Source organism: Manis pentadactyla, chromosome 9 (genome assembly GCF_030020395.1).
Source record: "Manis pentadactyla isolate mManPen7 chromosome 9, mManPen7.hap1, whole genome shotgun sequence".
In the NCBI taxonomy this organism is placed as follows: domain Eukaryota; kingdom Metazoa; phylum Chordata; class Mammalia; order Pholidota; family Manidae; genus Manis; species Manis pentadactyla.
This window is the reverse complement of record NC_080027.1, coordinates 115,521,031-115,530,801: the sequence shown is the minus strand read 5'-3', so window position 1 is coordinate 115,530,801 and position 9,771 is coordinate 115,521,031. Positions and strand designations below refer to the sequence as shown.

The 9,771-nt window shown below is 41.0% G+C and overlaps 1 long non-coding RNA gene across 1 annotated transcript in view; it reads right to left on the bottom strand.

Annotated features, from left to right (window-relative positions):
* Window positions 1-405: 405 nt before the first annotated feature.
* LOC118926046 (uncharacterized) overlaps window positions 406-9,771 on the bottom strand; it is a 63,592-nt gene continuing 54,226 nt past the window's right edge. The window contains exons 3-4 of the long non-coding RNA XR_005030294.2: window positions 6,245-6,402; window positions 406-1,616 (exon numbers count right to left, since the gene is read on the bottom strand). This is a non-coding gene — a long non-coding RNA (uncharacterized LOC118926046). The remainder of the gene's footprint in view (window positions 1,617-6,244; window positions 6,403-9,771) is intronic.

Genomic DNA, 9,771 nt, shown 5'->3' with positions numbered 1-9,771 from the left:
GACAGACACTGAGCTCCATTTTGGACACTTTAAGTTTGGACTTGTGGAATATCCAGGGAGCGATATCAAATGTGTTTCTATAACTCATGAGGGAAAACCTGGGTTGGAGATGTAGATTGGGAGCCTTTATCTAATTACGAGTATGAACAATTTCTCCATGAAAACTAGTGAAGTATGAGGAAAGGAATATCAGGTAGAGGAGGAGTAGCCAGTAAAGAAGAACTCAGAGGTTGTCTTTAAGCTGATAAAAGTGTGAATAAGATACTGTACAAAGTTAAGGACATAGTAATATTTCTGTTTTAAACAATAATGATTTATTTGCTTAAAATAAGATTTCTTTAGTAATTTTGTCAGTATCCCCTGTAAGAAAGAGATGCTATGCGGAATTACTCCTTACACTTCCTGATAAGAATCCAACCTTAGTCAGTATTTTCATATAAATCCTGGTGTCTCATTGAAGTAAACAAAGATCACCCTTGCAAACATAAGTCTAAAATCTGAATTAATAATTTTTCTAATAGTTCTCTCCTTAAGATCATCAGCTTTCAGTCATTTAGTCATATACATATCTAGTATTGTCCATGTACAAAAACAAGTCAATTTCTATCATTAATCTAGAGGGCCAGCTTGGGCACACACACACACACACACACACAATCTTTCACCTCTCCCTCGTTACCTCACCTCTCTTTCTTGGCTGTTTTTAAGGCACAGTTGTAACACTAAGTGTCCCATCTTTAGGTATAGCTGTAATGAATGAGCTTTTAAAATTATAAGTACAAATTGGTGGGTTGATGTTCAATCCAATGCACATGTCATAAGCACTTTTATTCAAGTTGGTACAATAGTGGGCTTGGTTCCTGTCCCTCGACTCAATGAATGTACTGAGCAAAGTAAACATTTCTTGACCAAGAAAAGTTGGCTTTCTTGTTATTTACATATGAAATCTTATACATAAAACCTTACTTTAAAATGTGCAGGTGATATTGTTTTACTTATTTTGTTTTGTATATAAACATTTATATATATTTAAAATATGATTCCAGGTCATCGTTCTAGTCATTGTAGAAGCTAATCATATAGATAATCATATATTTAAGATTTTCAGGGTTTGGGATGAAAGGTTTAACTACAAAGAAATGGCCCAAAGGAGTGTTGATGGAACTGCTCTGTATCTTTATTTTGGTAGTGTTTACACAACTATGAGTTTGTCAAAACTATAGAACTCTACACCCCAAAAAGTAAGTTTCACTGTTCTTAAATTTAAAAATAAAAAATTTAAAATGCTGTGCTGATCTATAATAGTTACTTTGAAGGATATTGTTTAAAATAAATTCAACTGGTTACTTATAGTCAAGCCATTTAGGCACACACACACACACACACACACACACACACACACATACTTCTCTTCATAGAAATTCCACACAAAGTTATTTATTTGCTTGTAATCTTACTCCAGGGGACTTCGGTTGACTTTCCCAAGACACAATGGAAGGTGGCCAGCCGTTCAACCCACTTTGCCTGCGGTGCCTCAAATTTCTGCTTGTTCGTTACAAGAATTCTCCAGAGACAGATGCATTACACCACTTTGAGAACAATATTCACACCCACTGCTGAAAAGTGAAAAGAGATAGCTCAAGGTTCAACTCTGTGAAACAATTTAGTGGCTAAATGTGTCACTTTGGAACTAAATCCAAGCAGGTACTTGGAAAGAAGCAATTGAAAAGGGTGACAAATACCTCCCCGAGCATATGGGCATTGATACTTATGTACCATGGTGCTTCTGCATACACTCTAGACTCCACACACACAGTTCTTCATACACTCTATTACCCCATGGCCATTACTTGTGGCTGATGAATGCTAGTGTTCACAGAACAGCGTGTTGATGCATTTTTTCCTGCCATTGTAGGTAACATGTTTTCTAATTCTTTTGCTCTATTCAGTGTTTGACCCCAACGATAGGGGATTATGGTATTAACTCTCTACCCAGCACACATTCTTTACAGACTCTCACTAAATACTGTAAGCCTGCTGCAGAGAGGAATAAAAGTGAAAGCATACCGTCTGGTCTTAAGCTGAGCACACAGAGGGTCATGATCCAATTGGAAGGGAAGCAGAATTTTTAAAAAGAAAGAGGTTTGACCAAATTTTAATCCTTGTCATTTTCATTTCTCTTACCCTGTGGATTTGGGTGATTTTATTTACACTGTCAGCTTGAGCCTGGGGATTGGAAATCAGGCTTTTATGGAGATTATTAAAAGTACATAGAGTACACTAAAGGTTGGGCTAACTGATGCTGCTAAAAATATGAATGTGAATGCCCTGGTATTAGGTGCCACTGGCGTACATTTCATCCTCCTTAGAAGGTTATTCTTGGGAGCCCGACCGGCTGCAATGGTCATGAGATGCAGGCTGTTAGGATATTTCTAATAGGTAGCAAATGACCAGGGATGGAGATGAATTAGCATTACTCAGATGAGAGGGTAGCTCTTTATACCATTAATTCCAATGCAAAGTGACTCCACCATCCTTCTCGTAAAAGAGAGGGCACTGCAAATTGTGGGAAGGAGGGGTGCAGGGTTAAAGCTTCAAGGATTTATCGATGGGCTGGATAGGCCTCAATGTCATACAAGTCTGTAGGCTGGGTTTTGTTTGACCTGAGTTTCTCAAATGCATCACTAGTAAAGTTAGGTAATGTCATATAGGCCTAGATTATAAGAATAAAGCTCTAGACCTCAGACACGGTCTTTAAGATATCAATAGATAAAAATGAAATGGTTTACCCATCTCAAAACACTAGGAGCTTCCATGCTTTGACGAGGCAGGTTTAGGGTCTCAAAGACTTGGAAGTACTACTTTACAAAGTAGTCGACTCTGTGGGACGTGTGTCCTTGCAGGCTTATAGATTAGGATAATGTAAATAGGTTTAAGAGGGTTTTAGAGGGATGCATGCATCACAGCTCTATGACAGAGCACCAAGCAAAAATGGGGCATTTTAGGGACTTGTTTCCAATTTGGAGGCTGATAGTGTCCCCATGCCTGTGGCCTGGCCTCCTTGGGTACCCCTAACAGATCAAGTCACTGCTATGCTGAAGCTCTAAAGTATGTTGCACACCCAGAAATGGGGAGGAAGGCAGATAGCAGGAAATAACTGACCAAGTGTGTATTTCACTTGGAGCTCTCAAATGCCAGCACCTGGACAGCAGCGTCCAGTTTAAGGACTGAGGTTTGTATCTCTGTTGTGTCTTAGATGCCTGTATAAAAACATGCTATCCTGCCATAGAAAAGAGACCACAGTGAAATGTGAACCTTCAGTGCCTTCAATGTTTGAAAACTTAGTTCTGAATCACTGGTCCCAAATCACTTATATTCTGCATCCTGACCTGTTCCTTGTCCTCTTGGCTTCGGATCTGGTGATTCACTTTCCCTTTTACAACCTTACCTCCTAGCCCCCCAAAGCCGGCCACCCTCTGACTAAAATGTTTATTTCCCTCTTACCTTTGATCTTGATCCCCTCTCTGGCACACTGCCTTCATGCACACTGAGTGAACGCTCCCTTCCTGCCTCCCGGCCCCCAGTCCACCCTGTCACGTGGACTTGTCCTTCTCAGTGTGCCTCCATCCCCTGAAAGTGACACCCCCCCCACCTCCAGGTGCACTGCAGCCCACAGGCAGGATCTGCTTGGGGACACCAGCCAACAGGGAGAAGTAAAATGAGTCCCTTCAGTGTGATGGCATATACAGACCACTGTGAGCCTGGTCCATACCACCCCAATCCTCCATCGTTAACTGCCTTTTCTAAATATAAACATGTATGTTATACTATTTTAATTTTTTTTTCAAATCAGGTTTCATATGCTTTACATACTAGATTTGTATAACAATTCTGTAAGCCAGAAAGAACAAACATGAGCTCTCTCTTTCGTGCAACAGTAGTAGTGAGATAAAGACAAGTCAGGTGACTTGGCCCATATTACAAGGGGAGCAAATTGTAGAGTTCAGCTCAGCTGGTCAGTGCTTAATCTGCTACCTACGTGCCCTTGGACTGAGATCCTCTGGAAAGCAGGGATCAAATCCAGGTGGTCACTCTGCATAGAAATTAATAAATTTGATGACAGGATGATAAAGTTGATGATGACGATGAAGGTGATAAATATGTTTTTCATCTCCAACTATAGAAATCAATTTCATTTTCCTGATTTTCTTATCTGTGTGCCTTTCTGCTAATTGTTTCCCCTACTTAAAATGTCTTCCACCTGCCCTATCTGCCTAGAAAATCCCTCTTCATCCTTTAGAATCTGATACATATGTAACCTCCTCTGTGAGATCTATACTTACCACTGCCCTTTCCTCACCTCCAGAAAGAATTAACTAGGTCCCATGTTAATGGTGTCACACTTAGGATGCAATTCTTTATGTCATTCTTTGTTTATGTTTCTGCCATCAGATTATGGGCAAAGCCAGGGACAATGTCCTATTCCTTTTTGCACCCCAATCCCTGCCGCTGTGCTTGACAAGTCACAGATACTCAAACGTGCATTTTGAACTGAATGTAATGAAGATAGTGACAATGATAATGATGTGAGAGGATGATTTCCCTCCTTTCAAGAGGGAAATAAGGAGAGATTCTTACCAAATGGTTTTTCCAGCTTTTAGAACTAGTCCTCAGTTTAGAATAGTATATTAGTCAAGGCAATCAATGCAGACTGTTATAAAATACATTTTCCAAATAAAAGTACTGTAACCCAATATAAGGCTATTACGAATATCAGATGTAGGTTGGGCCCCTTCCACTGTGTGGCTCTTTGCTTTCAGTTACTCAGATGGGAGAAAATGTAAAGAAGACATACCAGGTTTTAAAGCAGCTGGCCTCACTTCCACTCATGTCCGTCGGCCAGAGCTCAGATCACCTGGCCCATCTAACTGCAAAGCCATGTGGGATATGTAACCTTCCTGCATGTTGAAAATGGTGAACACTGAAAGTTTCTTGCGATAGTCTGCCCTCCTGGCCACCAGAAGTCTTTCTCTCACTCATGGGGCACATTCACCTCTCTTCAAAGAGGACAGTGCAAGGTCCCATCCAGTCACCACCTCTGGATGGTGCCCAGCACACCTGGGTGTTGCACCTCCATCAATCTATGTAGTGCCTCCAGGTATGGCAACCTACATAATAAAAAGACCCTGCTTTCCAACCATCACACCCATTTATAATGGTGGCAGAAGGACAGGAAGATAATTCCATTTGACAAGGGAAATAATAGATAATACGCAGCACCATGGCCCAGGGCCACACCAAAAGCCCTCTGGGTCAGCACTGTGAAGCCCATACCCTCTGGGCATGATGACGTGTGTGGACTTGGGTCTAGGAAGGGTTCCCTTATTTGTTCTTCTCCTTGGCCACATGTGAAGTGGGCTTAGAGGAGGACCCTTCATTCAGAACAGCGTGTACGGGATGGACTGGGAATTCAAGAATTGTATTAAGCCTTGAACAAGCAAGGGCTTTTCAAGCCCGGGCCCCTGGTTTCTCTGGCAGTGCAATTCTCAAAAACTTAGAAGGCATAGATTTGCTTGCGGTTAGGTCCATGTGCCAGGAACCACACGCAGAGTGATTTTTCTAGACATTGTTATCAAATCTATCTTTTTTCTTTGCCTCTCCACTCCCATGCCTTTATCTCTTTTAACATAATTACCTAAATACACTGAGGCTATCAGAAACAATAGGTGAGAAATAGGTCATTTGATTTCTGGCTCAAATGACTTCATTCAGTTGAGAACATGTACTGGATATTTGTTACTTAAAGCCTTTTTTTGGTACCATGTCTTGTCTAAGTCTGAAATAAATTAACTTTTTTCTTATCCTGCAGCCCAAATTTCTGGACTCTGTATTGTATTCTGTTTCTCCTTACAAACTCACAAACTCTTCCTTGAGTCATCTGTCTCTTGTGATACAGACCTAAATTAGCCAAAGACACTGCTAACATTGTTTTCTGATTATTTCCCCTGACGGTATAAACTGGACATGACTGCATGACTGCCTTCCAGTTAACAGCAGGCAATAGTTACACTAAATGATCTGTCACTGCATTACCTGAATTTCTATCTTTCCATTTTTTTGGTATTGGCTTCTTTTCTGCCTGCTGTTGAACTGCTCAACCAATGATACTTATTTAGGGTAGTGTAACAGTCCAGGAATAAGATTTGTTACTACTTGCGGTACCAATTTCTGTACCAGCACCTACCGGATGTTGTAACGATGATCTCAGTGATTCACACGTAGGGTTATTCCTCCCTCATGTCCAGGGCAAGTCTGGCCAATGTCCTCAGAGGCTCTCTTCCAAGGAACACAAACTCCTTCCATTTTGTGATGCTGGAAACTTAAACCAGTGGCTACTGGACACTGTGAAAGAAGAAGCAAAAGCTGGAATATTGTTGAAGATGTTTTTAAAGGGCAGGACTGAAAGTGGCTTATATCCCTCTGTCCTAAATTTTTTGGCCAGAACCCTGTCACAGGACCCCAACCTAACAAGGAGAAAATGAAACGTCCCTGTGTGCTCAGGAACAGGAAATGCGATAGATGAGCTTATAGTTCTAGCCTGTATGATAATGTGGCATTATATTTGGTCCCTTACCGATAACTTTTCTCAGTCACCAGATAGATGCTTAGACAACCGTGATGTCTTATTTTTATATCAACAATGCAAAATACTTTAAAATAACTTGTGAGGAATTTAAGGCACATTTAATTTTTTTTCCCACTTAACAAATGAGGTAAAATTAAAACACTGAGAGGTTCCAAAGGACTTGTGTGAATCTACCAACAAGCTACCAGACCTTTGGCTTTGAAGTATAACCTTCTCTGGACAAATCTGTGTAACACAAGCAGAGTAGTCTGTAAGCTGCTAACAGTCATAAATGACAGTCAATCACAACCACGTAGGTCCTCACAATGGAGATGGCTTAGTCCACAGAGTCAATTATCCATGTGCTCTAGACTCACCAGTCAAACCAACCCCTCTCCTTTAAAGGTAATAGAGGGGACAGGGGACCAAATCCACTAAGTCATAATCACTGCAAAGAGCACAGGTTTTGGGTGAAACAGACTTAGGGTCTCCCATCAACTATGTGTCCTGAGCAAGTAATTTGAACTTTTCTGAAACCCAGCTGATTCATGTCTCATCTATGAAATGGAGGATAATGTATCTGTCCTGTAATATTGTGAGCATCTGAGGTATAAAGATAGATGAGAGATAGGTAGATAAAGATAGGTAGGTAGGTAGACAGATATAGACAGAGGTAGATATATATCTCTATATATAAGCATGGTTGATATTCAGACAGTTGGACTTGGTAGGAGTATTCTCAGTGGTCAGTGTTCATGCTATAACCAGGTACTGACTATTTCAGTGTCATTCCTGAGTGTACTCAGTAACTACACAACCACCTATTTTTTAAAAAAAATTAGGGTTGTAACAGGTCTATAATATTTCTGGGTACTATGGAAGATAAAAATAACTTTTTGATAGACCCTCCCTTCAATCTAGTTTTGGGGCCAACTATGCGAGTCTAACTAGAAATATGACAGGAATTCAGAGAGTGAATTCATGTCAGCTTTGGCTTGAAGAGTCAAAGAAGGTTCCTGGAAGAAAGTGTGCCCATGGGTTTGGAGGATTGCAGACTATAGATGGCCAGTGGGAGGGAGATGTTTCAGCAGAAAGCTTGGTAAGATTGGGAAGACTGAGGAAACCAGTCGGACTGATGAGGAGGGCAGTTAAAGAGAAGTGAACTTTATCAACAATGCTGCAAATTCATTTTTTGTAAAATGATACTTAATTTTAAAAATGAAAAAGGGCACTCTCCCAGGCCCTGAGGGATCACTGTGTTTCCAGAGGGTACAAATATGGACACAGTTATAACAGGTTCCACTAATCACAAAACTTTTATATAAAGAGGAAGATAAAGAAATGTGTATTTCTTGTATGATTTTGATGAAGTATGATGTGTGTGGTGTTCTTCCAATGCAACCATTCCTGCCTTTCTATTTCCCTTCTCTGCAAATGTTCTTTTTTTGCTCCTTCATACTTGGTACTACAACAGAGACATGCCCTGTGCCCAGAACAGTGGCTTGGCACATAGGAGTCACCCAACAAATATCTGTTGGATAGATTCAATAAGGTTGTGAAAAAATTGTGCTCAGCAGAATTGTAGCTTCTCATAGTCTTTAAATTAAGCAAGGGGAGTAGAAGGCTACCTCCTAAAAGAAGAGACAAAGAGTGCGGACCACTCTTACAATGAGTTTGTATGAATCTATAAGGAAGGAAATGAGTAGCTGCTTCTAATGATAACATTTGATGACCAGAAAAGGTAGACAGCCCAGGAAAATCCCACGTTAGGAAGTTTCAGTGGAGGTATTGTCTATGCACTGCTTGTCCAGGCTTGGCACACAGTGGTGCTATGACTAGAGCTCTGATGGGCCCTTCAGCGGCTCCTGACCAAGAAGCCAGTAGCCGAACAACCAAAGATAACTAGGGTGGGATACTCTCCAAACTGTACCTAACAGGAATCATTTTTAAAGTGATTGATATAAACTCCCTTTTCCTTTAAATCATGATTCCTTATGGTTTCCATCCATCAAATCAATGTTTCTCCATCTTTAAGTGATGGGTAAATACCAGCTAGAAGAAGGAAGTCATTGCTCAACATTTACCATCAAAGGAGTGTTTTCTTTTTCTTTTTTTTTTTTTTTTAGTGATTAATAAAGTGATAATCTTGGAAGCTAAGCTTTAAGGGAAAAGGGCTTCTGAATTGCCAAAGCTACCTCTATGTAAGCAATGCAATACTTTGAGTGACAATGGGGAATTTTACAGGTACAGAGAATTTAGAATATGACATAAGGGGCATTCTCACCCGCCTGGGGAGAAAGTTGAAAGTTGTCCTGGAGCTGAGAGGAGGAAGAAATGGGAAAGAAAAGGTAAAAGGAAACTAGTCAGCGGTGTGTGTCCCTGACCTTCCACACCACCCACACCAGAGCAATGGGGCTTGTGCCGTGCTTCGCTGTGAACGTACCAAGAGAACTGTGATCCCCCTCTCCCCCTTCTCCTGGATGCTGCATCTGTATTGAAACCTCAGCAACATGGTGCTGTTGGGGGAGCGTTGTGTATTTTCCTCATTCCTTGTCCTGCCACATCAAAGAACTGAAGGGCAGAGACACAGTAGTGAAGCAGAGTAAAAGTTTTATTTAAAGTTCCTTAAAGAGAGAAAAAGTACAGGCCACCTCATCAAGGAGAGGCACCCTGAAAGGTTGGAGAAAGAAAGTTTAAGATGAAAAGGTTACGCACTTAGAAAGTGTGGGTGACCTCAGAGAGAGGAGCTCCCCCAGAGGTTGGAGGTTCCCCCTTTTAAGGATTCTTTAGGAACATGACTAAGGGCTGGGGGTGCAGACATGTTAAGTGGTCTTTGAATACCAGAAATTAACCTCACACAAGGAACTTCTGGCTCTAATTTCTCCCTGGGATACCGGGCGTGTTGGTCTGGGAGTATATAAAACAAGACTGCCTGCTCAGCCCCCAAGGTGGGCTGACTTTTGTTTGTTTGCTAAAGGGTAAGTTAAGAATCTTATTTCTTAACTTCCTGCCTTTTACTATGTTGTTTAAGGCTGGGCCTGCATGCTTGACACAATAAAGACATAGGCTGTGCTGAGGTACCCTCTTTTATCTGGGGAATATTCGAACATTCCAGGCCAAGTTGCTCTTGGCTTTTTGAGCTTTAA